Source organism: Tenrec ecaudatus, chromosome 4 (genome assembly GCF_050624435.1).
Source record: "Tenrec ecaudatus isolate mTenEca1 chromosome 4, mTenEca1.hap1, whole genome shotgun sequence".
NCBI lineage: Eukaryota > Metazoa > Chordata > Mammalia > Afrosoricida > Tenrecidae > Tenrec > Tenrec ecaudatus.
In genome coordinates this window covers 164624133-164639010 of record NC_134533.1, presented here as the reverse complement: position 1 = coordinate 164639010, position 14878 = coordinate 164624133, and the positions used below count along the sequence as shown (strand labels likewise).

The 14878-nt window shown below is 37.2% G+C and overlaps 1 non-coding gene across 1 annotated transcript; it reads right to left on the bottom strand.

Moving 5' to 3' along the window:
• Nucleotides 1-11771: 11771 nt before the first annotated feature.
• Nucleotides 11772-11899, bottom strand: LOC142447646 (small nucleolar RNA SNORA44). The gene has a single exon (XR_012784311.1). It is a non-coding gene; the product is annotated as a small nucleolar RNA SNORA44 (small nucleolar RNA).
• Nucleotides 11900-14878: the final 2979 nt, after the last annotated feature.

Here is a 14878-nt window from a genome sequence, read left to right as displayed (position 1 = left end):
TTGATGGATCATGCCTGAAGTTCATAGTAGATTTTTGGGTTTTGCTTGCTTTAGCTAAAATACAATAAGCACTAGAATTCATTTAAATATCCAGACAACTCACCTTTTTTGAAAAATGGCAACGTCTAGGCCTGCATTGCCACAGGACAGCCATCCCTTTGAGTTGACTGACATGGCCCTCACAGCACCTAGTCATAAACATCTCCCCTTTTTTGTCTGCCTCCCACGTCTAACACATACATACACCCGGCTTGTTTCAGGTATTAGCAATTTCAACTAGATTGGGATCCCCATCTTTGTTCTATCTTGATGTACATTTTTAGGATATGCACATGTTAAAAACATTACTCCCAAACCATAGTAACCTTTATTTTGCTTAACACGTGAAGCTATTATTTTTTCAACATCACCTCGTACAGGTTTTTGCACTTCAGCACCTGGGGCTTCCACATCTGGAACCTTTTCCTGAGGAAATCTGTGCTCTCTGATTTACATGAAGCGAAATTGATATATCCGGGATCCTCAACACAATTGTGTCTTTAAAAATATTCTGGAGTTTATAAAACAAAAATACGTCTGAAGGGACAAGATCGGGGCTAAAGTAAGTTTTTCCCATAAGTTCTTGTATATTTTGCTACCCTGAAAAATGAGCAAACACATTGTCATGATAGAAAATAAAATTTCCTGGCCTTCTTCTCAATGAAGTTTTCAATTTTCCGAAGATGTCTACCTAAGAAGCCCACAGTTGTCTTGCTTCCTTCAAGAACATTCAAGAAGGTCACCCATTTTGAATCCTCCGGAACAATCATCATAACCTGCTGAGATGACCTCAGACACCACTGGTTGGACAGGGCTCTTTGATGTACTCTTGATGTACTCAAGACAAGGATATTATTGAAAGCACTTTCTAGTGTTGTGGTGACAATTTTAGTTAAATTGCAGTTTTCATTATGTGGCCATGTATTTCCAATTCACAGTAATAGATCATGATGTAAGTGGCTCATTGAGGAATAAACTTGAGAAAACTTTTAAGGTACAGATTATGATAAACAAAATTTTCTTTCAATATATTTTAATTTCTTATTGGATTTGGGGAGCCTCGATAGCATAGGGGGTTACATTATGGGCTGCTAACCATAAGATCAGCAGTTCAAAACTACCAGTGGCTACTAAAGAGAAAGAAGAGGATTTCTACTCTCATAAAGTGTGACAGTCTCAGAAACTCAGGGGAGCTGTTCTCCCTTGTGCTATAGGATTGCTATGACTCAGCTTTGACTTGGTAGCAGTGAGCATTAGAGTTGGTGAGCATGTGAAACCAGTGAATGCTGGTGAGAATCTTAGTAACTCTTACAGGTGTTTTCTAAGAGGCTAGGGAAGTTAAGAGTGGTTAACAAAGGCATATGGTATCCTGAATCCTGTTTATCTTAGGTTGACCACTGAACTGAGAAACCCTAGTTCGAGGTTTCTTAAGGATCCCTTTCCCATCAATTAGCTATCAACAGTACACGGTTTCCAACAACAATCTTCATGTTAGAGACCCTCGTGCTTGATTAGAATGTCTTTACTTCACGCATTTACAATGAGGAAATATTCATTATAAACCCTAAAAGATCACCATCAATTAAAAATATTCTTGCTATATATCATCCATCATAACATTGAAAAAGAATTGCATAATTAAATATGATGATCAAAATCCAATATGTTTACATTATATTTGGTTTTTTAAATGGGATCAAGTTAAAGGCAGGTAATTCAACTTATTTATAATATTATAATTAATATGATCTCATCTTTTTGCCAGTAAGATAATTTTCTGAAATATTTTTTATAAATCTTCTCATCAAGGTCAGAAAAAGAGAAAGAACAGTTGGGATAATAATTTCTCTGTTTCTTTTGCTTTTATAATTTTCCTTAATAGGATAAAAAAGATATCTTTGTTAATAGTGTGATTCAACATAAGCTTCTTTTTACATATCTGAATCATCATTTGCAAGAAATATGTTTCATTTCATTTTAAGTGCTCAGATTGACTTATTCCTTTCAAATGTTTTTTATTTGCATGTAACAATATATTTAATTTTTTGTTTCTTTACAGTCTATAAATATTTTTAAAATTCTTATTGCTATATTATAAATGAAGTATTTATCCTGGTGGTATCATGGCTATGCAATGGGCTGCTAACTGCAGGGTCAGCAGTTCTAAAGCACTGTAGCTCCATGAGAAAAACACCTAGCTCTCCAGCCCGATACAGAGTAACCTCCTCAGGGACTCACTCGGACAGTTCTACCCCGCCTACAGGTCACTGTAAATTGACACTGACGCCATGGCAAGCAGTTTGTTTTGTTGTTGTTTTTAGTTTGATTTAAACAATACCTTTGCAACTGTTAACATGCCTTCAAGTTTCTTTCATTCTATAAATATGTACATTTAAAGAATATGTAATTGCATACTTTTTAGACACAAACATATAACCTATTGAGAAACAAGTCATCTCTAATGTAAAAATCATGCTTCTACATAGTCATATTATTTTTATTAAATCAATAATGAATATGAAGAAGAACCCTTTTCCCCAATAGACCGACTTGCATCTTTGGGTCAATAACAGTGACATTGCATGAATTTCCCAAGCTCCAATTTTTATTTCACATGCAGAAAGTTAGATCACCTGAAATAACACCTACCTAGATAGCAGTGTTCAAGTGGTGATCTAAATGTTCTTGTGTAGTGCAATTGTCTAATATGTGGGTTGTCAATGGAAAGGTTGCATGTTCAAACTCACCCGGAGGAGCCTATGAAGAAAGGTCTGGTAATTTGCTTCTAAAATTTTACTGCCTTGAAAACGCTATGGAGCACAATCTTAATGTCATAAACACAGGTTACCATGAGTTCAAATCTGTCCAAAGGTAACGAAAATAACAAGTGAAGAAACAGAACACACAAATCACTATTAGGCGGAAAAATTGCATTCATAGTGTTCATTAGAAATGGGGAGGAAAGTTTTTATTTTGCTCACTTTTAAGCAGGTAATCGAAAAATATCAAGGAACCAGGACTCATTTGTTAGTTTGTCAAATGAGTGGCTTTCATGTTATTTCGATGTTGAAAACTCTGCAAATGTTTCAAATGCCAACAGGATCACTTGTTAGGTATAAGTTTCTGTGGAGCTTCCAGCCTAAGATGTACTTGAAAGATGGACCTAGCACTCTAATCCTCCTACCCCAAAAAAGGGGTGGGGCAAAGAAAGCTCTATGATTATATTGATAAAATTGCACCAGAAACAAGCCATAGTATTTTGAATTGTCTCAAGTGTGTGTGTAAACTGGACAATGATTCAGGAATACCAAACAGAATTGGTGTATTTGAATACTATGTTGACAAAAAATATTGGAAGTACCAAGAACTGTCAAAAGAATGAGTAAACCTATCTTGGATGAAGTACAGCCAAGGTGCCCCATAGAAGAGAGCATGGTGGGATCGCGTCACTCTTACTTTTGACATGTTATCAAGAAGAAATGGTCCTTGGTAAAGGGCATCAATTTGTAAAAGTACAGGGACAATGAAAAGGAGGAAGAAATTTAAATAGACTGACACAGTGTCTGCTGCAGTGGACTCAAGCCTAGCAATGATTGCAATTACATCAGAACAGACTCAATGGGTCTAATAACAGCAACAGAAAAGGACATCAAGTTTGATAAAGTAGGTCAACAAGAATGAGGAAAACCTTCAAGGAGATGAACTTGCACAAAAACCGAAACAAGGGACTCAGGTGTAGCTAAGAAAGCTCAAGATCACAGTTTCACCCGGTTATATGTAAGATTGTTATGACTCAGACTTGATTACAAGGCAGCCAACACAGGGGCATCACATCAATGTTCTTCTCCATATTTCTCTTTTCCTTTATTTGGTGTCTATAGCTTGTAAGCTTTTTTTTCTCTCCTTATCTCTTGATGATGCTTAGTGTGAGTAGCTCTACAACTTTATCTTTTAATATAATTTTGACAGTTTGATAAAGCCTCTCCACTTAAACTTTATCTTTAAAAATGATAGAGGACAGTAAAATGTTTGTTCCAATGGGTTATTGCTTAAGAAATATATTGAAATTATAATTCATTTAAAATATTGAGTCTATATATTAATAAAATAATATTATTTCTAAAAAATGATTATATTAAAAGAAAATAATGAGAAGAGTTCTATTGCTTTGCATTTATACAGATCTCTTTAATATAAATAATATTATTTACTTTTAAAACATTGTTGCATTATTAATATTTTTATTCCATTCAGGCTCACAATAATTGAATTGCTTTTTAATTAAACAAATAAAGAAAAATGATGAATGGATTCATACCTCTAATCTTAATGCTATAAAACAGTTTTAAAAACACAACTCCATTATTATGAACAGCATGAAATATGAAGTTGATATGTGATAGATTAAGCGTTGTTGACCTTCAAAGTCTACTGGCATAATGTAGTTCACAAGGAAAAATGTTCTGCCTCCTACACTGTTGAAGAGCAACAGGACCTGAGCTGCAGACTATTGGTTTCTCCTTCTCCAAAGGAAAGAAGGAAGGAAGAGGGTGATCATAAGATGTATAAAAACAAATGTTCCAATGGACTAGTGGACCTGCCAAAGCAGTTTTCCCAATACTGACACCAGATGAACAGGATAATGCCAGGTACTACTACTAACTTCTCTAAAAAGAGATGAAAATCAGACCAAGTGTACTGTTTAGTAAGAGATAGGTTGGACCCTGAGGGTATGGTCTATAACAGTGGTTCTCAACCTTCCTAAAGCTGTGACCCTTTCATGCAGTTCCTCATGTTGTGGTGACCCCCACAACCAAAAAATGATCTCTGTTGCTACTTCATAACTGTAATTTTGCTGTTATGAATCAGACGGCACCTGTGAAAGGGTCGTTTGATCCCCAAAGGGTCACGACCCACAGGTTGGGAACCGCTGAACTATAGTAACCATCAGGTCCAGAACTGAATTCATCCATTTGTTAGAATCATCAACCATTTAGTGTCAAAAGGGTAGCACTTATTCAAGGACAAAGTTCTGACGATCAGAAAAGAAGAAACGGAAACTGCAAACACAGAGAGGAAGTAAAATCTAGGATGCCAGACTGAGGAGATTGTAATGATTAAATTGGAAGGAAATGTGCATGAATTGTTGAATGTGAAACTGATGATCTGCTCAGAAAACCTTCATCTAATTCATAATTAAGGCTTTGCTTGTTTTTAAGGTTGATGTCCTAGCAATATTTTCACACTCAAATCACCCATTATTAAATCATCCACTGTACTATTTCTTATGTTAGAAAATTAGAATTTTATCTCCAAGAACCCAGTTATATCATAAAGTGTGTATTTTATTTGGGTAATATTAACAATAGGAACTGACTATATTTATTTTTGTTAATTATTTTATACAGTTTCCTGAAAAATGCTTAATTTTCCAGAAAATTTACCAGTGAAAAATAACTATACTTGGCAAAACCTTAATGTTTTCCTAGTACAGACATATCAATAAAATACTATAGGAGTTGCTTTATTGTCTCCTATTATTTATCTTTATAACCAACTTTAGTCTGGATGCTACACTGAAGCTTGCCCAGCATGGGTGGCATAACTGGTATTTGCAATTGCAGTGCCAGAGTGTAATAACAACAAAGCAATACACAAGCCACCAATGTACAACACATTGACAAAGAACATGCACATGGCACAGTCTGGCTTTCTAAAAACTAATTCATTTAAAAATACTGTTGACACTACATATTACTAAAATAATATCATTTATAAAAATGACAGGAAGTTCATAATGATGAAGACAAAAGACTATCGCCTTCAGTGTGTGTTAAGTCTCACTTGAGGATAAAAAATTCTCACATCGGGTCCAATAAGCAGCAGCATGGTAAATGGTGATGACGATGACCTTGTTAAAGATTTAAATTTATTTGAATCTACAACCAATGCCCAGGGAAGCAGCTCTCAATAAATTATATGATGTATCATAGTATTCCAATCTTCTACAAAAGATGTCTTTACTAAAAGGAAAAACAGTTACTCTGAAGTCTAAGGTGCACGTGGCCCAAACTATGGTGATTTCAATAGCGTCATATATATGTGAAAGAGGGACCATAAATAAAGACTAAGGAAAATAATTAATGTATTTTGATTATGCTGTTCATAAGGAATATTGCATATACCACGTATGCCAAAGAAAAACAGAAGGAATGCTCTAGAAACGAAGATGGCAATAGTCCATCTCATGTACTTTAGACGTGTTCATGATGACTGAGCTTCTGGAGAAGGCTATCTAGTAACTGTACATCGACACAGTACTCTAGCAAGGGGCTAAAATATAGGAATGGTTGTGAGACAGCTATAGTCCTAATCTTCCCATTGCCATTAAACCCATTCCACTTCAGAGTAATTGTAAAGAAGAGAGTAGAGACTGCCCAACATATTTCCCTAGGCTGTAATCTTACGTAAACAGAGTGTCCCATCTTTTTCCCTTGGAGCAGCAAGTGGGTTTGATTCTCTGACATTTTGATTATTGTTGTCATTCTTGGGAGTCATCAAGTTGACCCATAGCGACCCTATGTGCAACAGAAACAATTCACACGCCAACACTCACATGCGTCCACAGGGGCCACTTTGCAGTTGTGGAAAATAATAGAGACAGGCAGACAAACAGCGAAGCATAGGGGCCTCCTCATGCCTATGTCAGGACTGAGAGAGTGAATGTGTTTTCCAATAGATATCTATAATGGAGCTTACAGATCTTTTAAAAGGCAGATGTGTCATAAATCAAGCATATTACACAATCAATGAGTAATATCATAAGTGGGTCACATAATAAACCAGCCATGAGGTGAGTCATCATATTGACCTACTGCTAGTTGACCTTGAATGCCACTGAGCCCTCCCCAGGGGACCAATCCATGATCCTTAACAGAAGAGGACATCAGGACAGAGTTTGCTGCATTTTGTGGTGGGTCAAGGAATAGATACAGATAACTTTCAGGCATAGTGAAGCAGGCAGACACAGGGATGATACATCTCATTACAGTAGCTTCTTAATGGAGGGCTATTGCAGGGTTCACATTATTTGGCCTGGATAACTTGTACTTGAAAACATGTCCATCTAGAAACAAAGGAGATCTTTCTCAAAATAGGGCTAGTTTTCCGTGCCCGTGATTGCGAGTATAGAAATAGGTCAAATCCTTTCTACCAAGTCCTCAGTTTACCAGAACACAGTCCGGCACCAGCCGCCCAACTGTTCCTTGAACAGAGCCTGACATTGCCATCATCGTCACCCATCTAGTCTAGGACCCCCCTCTTTTTCACTGTGCCTCCACTTCAGCAAGCATGCTGTCCTTTTCAAAGAACTGGTTTCTCCTGACTTTTACAAAGTAGGTAACATGAAGTCTTCCCATCCTTGCCTTTAAGGAGCTCTTCTTTTGTTATAAATTGCTTTGTCCTTTGAGCGGTCCATAGTACATTCAAAATGCTTCTCAAACACTACTATTCAATTATATCGATTCTTCTTCCATGGACCATATTCAATGTCCACCTTTTATGTGCATATGAGGCAGTCGAAAATACCATGGGTTGAGTCCTGCTCTCCTTAGTCTTCAAAGTAACACCTTGGCTTTTCAATCCAGAGCTCATGCGCAGCAGATCTACTGAATGGAGCCTCTCTTTGATCTCTTGACTGCTACGTCCATGAGAACTGACTATTGACCCAAGTAAGACGAAATCCTTGACTACTTCAGACTTCTATCTATCCTTTGGTTATGAAGTTCCCTATTGCTCCAATTATGAGGATTGGGGTCTTCTTTGCATTGAATAGTACCCCATAGTGAAGGCTACAATCTTTTATTTTCATCAGCAGCTGCTTCGAGTTCTCCTTTCTTTCAGCAAGCAAGGTGTGTGATCTGCATACTGCAGGTTGCTACTAAGCCTTCCTCCAATCATGATACCACGTTCTCCTTCATATAATCCAGCTCCTCTGATGATCGCGTCAGCACAGAGATAGAAAATATGCTGAAGGGATACTACCCCGAAGCACACCTGGCCTGAGTTTAGACCAGGCAATCTTGCCTTAATGTATTAGCACAGTTGCCTCTTGGTTTCTGAGAGACTGCTTAACCACTGTGCCACCAGGCCTCCTTCAGCTGATGTCTGAGCACACCGAAAGTACCTGTTTGCTCTTTTGAATTGCTGCAGAGTTTTGTCTCATCGTTGGTTTTGTATCTTGAAATAAAATGTTTAAATATGAAATTGATATCTTTTCTATAAGAACGACTTATGGAGCTCTAGAGTTGGTATTCCCTACGGGCCAAGGGCAGGGCTGTGCAGTTACACTATTTAGAACAAATGAGTCTAAACCCTTATTTTTAAAATAGCTTCTATAAAATTCCTGCAAATACTGTGTGAGCAATATGATTATAGTGTCTTCTATGGAATATTTGCTGGGCAAAAAGGAAAAAAAAACCTTGAGATAATGTTCTTGGCACAGTTACGATGTAATTTTATTCTATTTCTTTTGGCTATTGATCTTATTGCACAAGGTGCAAAAAACGAGCTATAAAATATACAGTGGACTTATTCTCTTACTTATATTTACCTAGACTGAAATGTGTTTAGGTTAAATGTATCACCACAACATGTTTCGGTGTGATTTACTTTTTCTTGTTGTTGTTGTGAGGTGCCATCACGTCTGTTCCAACCCACAGACACCCTGTGTACAACAGAACGCAGCAACGCTTGGTCCTGCACTAACTTCACACCTGACTTAGGTCGGAGCAGCCACCACGCCCATCAATCTCATTGGTGCCCTTCCTCTTTTGGGGCTTTCCCTACACTTTACAAACAGGATGTCTTTCTCCAGGGACTGGCTTCTCCTGTGAACATGTGCAAAGTGCATGAGGAAAGGTTTCACCGTCCTTGCCTCTAAAGAGTATTCTGCCTGTACTGTCTCCAAGATATACCTCTGTTTCTCTGGTAGTCCAAGGTACTGTAAATCTTCTTGTGCATCCGCATCGATTTTTCTTCAGGCTTCCTAAACCAATGCCCGAATTTCTCTTGCTACCTTAGTCTTTGCAGTAACATCTATGTTTTACAATACTTGTGCAATACAATTATCTATTGCAGTGTCTTGTTTGACTCGTAACTACTAATTCCATGAGCATTCAATGTGAATCAATTGAGATGAGGCAAAATAAAATCCTAGACAATTTCAACCTTTTCTCCATTTTTCATGATTTTACCTATTGATCTGTTGGTAAGGATTTTTTCTTTACATTGAGTTGTAATCCATAATGAAGGCTGCAATCCTTAATCTTCCTCAGTATGTTGGTCTGGGTAGACTAGAGAAACAAATTCATAGAAACTCATATGTATATAAGAAGTAGTTTTATATCAAGGGTAATTGTACATTAAGAAACCATCCTAACCCAGTCCAGTCCAAGCCCATAGTCTGATAGTAGCCCATGTGTCTGGTACCAATCTATAAAGTCCTTTTCAGACTCACGAGACACATGCAATGATACCGAATGCAGCATGATCACAGGACAGTTGGTAGAGAGTATTTGGATCCAGTGGCATTGCAAGCATCTCAGAGCTGGCAGGGGTCTCCATGTGACTCCTCAGGCTGCGAGGCTGCAGTATAGCTCCATGTGTCGTCTCAGAGAGCGAGCAGAGAGAGTGTCTCCCACCTCTAAGAAGGAATGCAGGATTTCCCAGAATTCTTAGGAGAAGGCCATGCCCCTACAGAGGCCTTACTTGCTATGATCCAATTGACAGACTGCATGCACCCCCTTAGCTCGGAATCCTCTCAAATTGACACCAGCTTATATAACTACAAGAATCAGCAAGTACTTCAAGCCCTTCTCACCTTCAGCGAGCAAGTTTGTGCCATCTGCACACCTCGAGTTATTACTAAGCCTTCCTCCAGTCTTGCTGTCACATTCTTCTTCACAACATCCAGGTTCTCTGACATTCACAAAGCATTGAGATGGAATGGAATAAATTTGTCGAGTGGATACTACTCTAACACACATCTTCCCTGAAGGTAATCATGCAGTATTTCCTCTTTCTGTTGCACAACTGCCTCCTGATTCGTGGGCAGGTTCCACAGGAGCACAGCAAGTGTTCCAGAATCCCCCTTCTTGTCAAGGCGGTTTGTATTTTGTTATAAGGCACAGAGCCAAATGTCTTGGCCTAGTCAATAAAAGACAAGTATACTCTGCTTTGAACGAAGATCCCTCTCACATGAACAATGATAGCCCTTGTTCCACACCCATTTCTGAAACTGGCCTGAAACTCTGGTTGCTCCTTGTTAATGCACTACTATAACCATTGCTGGATGGTCTTCCCTAATTTTTGAACATGATATTAATGGTATTGTTCTATAATTTGAGCATTCTGTTGAATAGCCTTTCTACGGAATGGATACCAATTGGATCTCATCTGATGCGTTGGCCAAATAGTCATCTTCTACATTTACTGGCCTAAATAAGTGGGGTCTTGCAGTGCTTCCTAAGCTTTTTGAACCATTTCTGTTAATTCCTGGGGACTTGTTTTTGGTTAATGCTGTCAGTGCAATGTGAACTCCTTCACTGGTTCTTGCTCCTGAAATCATGTGACGTCGAATAGTTCTTTTTGGCTCAGGGACTCTGCATTCTTGTCATCCTCTCTATAATTCTTGCATCACTCCATATTTTGCCCCTATAATATTTCAATCTTTCAACTCAAGGCTTGAGTATTTTCTTGAGTTTTTTCAGTTTTTAGATATGATGAGCATGCTCATCCTTCTTGGGTTTTGCTTTTGGTTTGTTTTGTTTCTCTTTTTTTAACTCTAGGTCTTTATAGATTGCATTAGTATATTTTACTTTGTTTCCTTGGGCTCTTCTTTGAAATTTTCTGCTGAGTTCTCTGACTTCATCACTCTTCCATTTTCCTTAGCTACTCTATGACCTGGGGAGAGTTTTAGAGTCTCTTCTGTCACTCACTTGGATCTTTTCTTTTATCCTTGTCTTTTGTATTACCTTCTCTTTATCATGTATGATGTTCTTGATGTCATTCCAAAGCTCATCAAGCCATCTCTCATTAGCGTTCAATGCAGCAAATCTCTTCTGAGGTCTTCTGAAAATCCAGGTGAGATATCGTGGTTGGATTTTGTCTCTAGTGAACTTGTTACATTTTCTTCATATTTAACCTGAACTTACAGATCAGGAATCCATGCCTGTTTCACAGTTGTCCTTGGCCTGGTTTTGTCTTCTGCCATTGAACTTCCCCGTTGAATCTTACCACAGATAGAGTCAATCTGATTTATGTGAATTCCATCTAGAGAAGTCCATGCATATAATCATTGTTTGTGTTATTGAAAAAAGTCATTTGCTATTAAGTCATGTGTCGTGCAATATCTTATCATGCCATCTCTAGCTTTGTTTCTGTCACCAAGACCATATTTTCCAACTACTGTTCCTTTATCTTTATTTCCAACTTTTCATTTGTCACTAATAATTATCAATGCCTCTTGATTGCATTTTGAACAATTTCTGACTGAATCTATGGGTGAAGTTCTTCAATTCCTTCATCAATAACTTTCATGGCTAATTTATAAATTTGCATAATAATTGTATTGATTGGATTTGCTTGTATGCATAGATAGACATTATCCTAAAAAAAACAGCATGGTGCTTCAAAATAGATCTTGAAATGTTCTTTCTTTCTTTCTTTTTTTTTTTTATAGGAATGGCGAGTGGCAGCTACATATACTTTGCTGACCTGAGCTGTCAAAGTCTCTCCACGTTGCTCTCGCATGCAGTTGGGAAATATTCTTTCTTACTATGAATGAAATACCAATTTTCTTGATTGTATATTTCAGGCACAGAAAAACCATACACTTTTTATTATAAATGGCTAATACTAATCAATTTCAGCACACAACAGATAGAATATTATTCTTTATGCATTCCATTTCATTTTAATGACTTCCAAGTTTCCTACATTCATATTTCATATATTGCAAATTCCAGTTTATTCTCATTTCGAGTACTTTCCCATTGGTATGTGAAAATCCTGAAGACTTTCTCCAGCAGGCTGTATTCCATCCACCTCCCATGGTCAATGCTCCTTTGAGAAGGCAACTCTTCTGAGTCATATCTGAGGGCCTCTCAACTTGACAGGCTCTTCTTTCCCACTCTCTGACAGCGCTCGATTTTTCTTCATTAGGTTTTCATTAACTGGTAATGTTTTCACAATCTCTTTAGGCTTTTCAAAGGCTATGTTCTCTGAAGTGAACAACTTGCTGTATATACTCGTGTATAAGCCGAGTTTTCAGAACAAAATATGCTGAAAAGCTGGGATTTGGCTTATGTACGGGTCACTGGTACCCCAGGGAGGTGTAACATCTTGCGGGTGATTGCTATTCTTCTACTGTTCATTCAAAGCCCCATTGACACTGCAGGGCTTTGAAAGTTTGTTTACTCACATCTAACCAATCAGAGCCGTCCTAAGACATGGACAGCTCCAATTCACAGAAGCACCCGTAGTGATTCACTTATGCTAGCAGATGAACTGGTAAGGATGTGTCTGTGGCTGTGCTCAGCCTCTCTCCTCTGGTCTCTGTGTTAATTCACATCCTGCATTTCCCACCTTAGGCTTATACTCGAGTCAATCAGTTTTTCTGGTTTCCCAGGGAATAATTAGATACCTCGGTTTATACTTGGGTCGGCTTATATTTGAGTATATACGGTACTCCTTTTTGTAGGCTGTTCTTAGTCTGAAAGCTTTGCTGACACAGGTTCACTTTGAGTGACCCTGCTGGTATTTGAAATACCAGTAGCATAGGCCTTAGAATCACAGCAATGCACAAGCCACCACAATACGACAAACCAACATACAAGTACTCTGTCAATATTTGTTGTAGGGGGATTTTATTCCTCTAGGGAACATGAAGTCTTATTTTAAAATAAAACTCACAAAATGGGGTGCAATGTTTTCTTTGTAACTAAATATATTACAAAATAACCTAATATATATCAATTATTATATCTTCTCTATAAAGAAAACACAAATTATAAATAACTGAAAACATTTGAATATATCTTTCATATTTTGACTTGCCATATTTAAATACCAAGCATAAGAAACATGGTATTTTAATTAGAAATAATGTTATATAATACACAAGTGGCTATACAGCAAACACTTTTTTTTTACAAGCTTTCTATAAAATTGTGTCCTTCAGGTTCTAATTAGTCTAAATAAGACCAATGTATTTAAATCAGGGTTAACATGTGTATTAGTCCGGGTTGACTAGAGAAACAAATTCATAGACACTCATTTTTGTATATCAAAGAAGTTTATTTATAATAGCAATTAAATATTGAGAAAACATCCCAGCCTAGTCCAGATCAAGTGCCTAATTCCAATATCAGTGCATCTATCTGATACCAATCTATAAGTCCCTCTTCAGACTCAGGAAACACATGCTGAATGCAGGAAGATCACAGACCAATGGGTTGGAAGTCTTCTAGATTCAGTGTCTTCTGGATTCAGTGGTGTTGCAAGCATCTCAGTGCTGACAGGGCTCTCAATGTAGCTTATCCAGCTCCAGAGGTCTGGTTGCATCAGGATCGGTCGATGTGGCTTCTCCACCTCCCAGGGTGCAGCGCCAGGTGTCTTGTCAGTAGAGCATCTCCACGGGAGTTAGCAGAGACAGAGTGTCTCCCACCTCCAAGAAGTAATACAGAATTTCCCAGAATTCTCAGGAGACAGTCATGCCCACACAGAGGCCTCCTTGGCTGTGATCAGGCTGACAGACTAGACTCCACCCCTTTATTCGTAACCCTCTTAAATTGACACCAGATTATGTAACTACCACAACATGCAAAGTGCCAAGGGTCCTGGCAACCAGCAGACAGATAATATATGTTTAGGATTGAGAATCATCAAGAAAAACAAAAAATCAGTGGGAAGAAAATAAAATGGTGAATCCACTCAGAAAGTATAGCTTCAATTAAATTATATTTCTGTCTAAACTTTAAGAAAAATAGACTTTCTATAGTTAGCAAAAATGATCATCATGATATGCCCTATGTGTATCTTATTTTCTTTGTTACAAGCAATAGTCCTACACTAAGGAAACTTATTGCAAATCATTGAATATTATTACTTTTTATTTTTTTTGAAGTACATTTTATATGGTTAGCACATTATTAAAAAGAATCATTGTCTCTCTCATACATGAATGATGAGATATAACACTATATTAGGCATAAGAAAAACTGGTAAAATCTTTTCTCAGCTTACCAATTGTGAATAAATTCATCAATTGATAAATAAGAAATAAAAGGAACATGTTAAAACACATTCTTCATTTTAGAGAATACTCTAATGATAGTTCCTGAAGCAATTTTGAATAAAATATAGCTTCTTACATTTTAATGGAAACATGATTGGTTGTTTTATTATCCCCTCAAGAATATGACTATGAAAATGCAATACACTTGTAAATAGATGTATGATGATCCTGCTTCTTCTAGTCTAAATTATACCATAAGAAGCTCAGTAATACTGTGTGTTTCCCTGTATTATGTAGCTTTATATAATAATGCACTTTAACAGGTAGATAGCATATTTGGAAACACAGTATATGCATGTCAAAATACTGATCAAACTACAATTGTTCCTTAGAAAAAATGTTTTTCCCTAATATTTCCTAATATTGAGCAATGTATATTTCAGATTTTTATTGTGCATATTTATGTGTTATATCTATGATTTTATCTATTTTCAGGTAAATTGTACACAAGAGCCTTGTCATACAAGGGTAGGTGCTTGATTA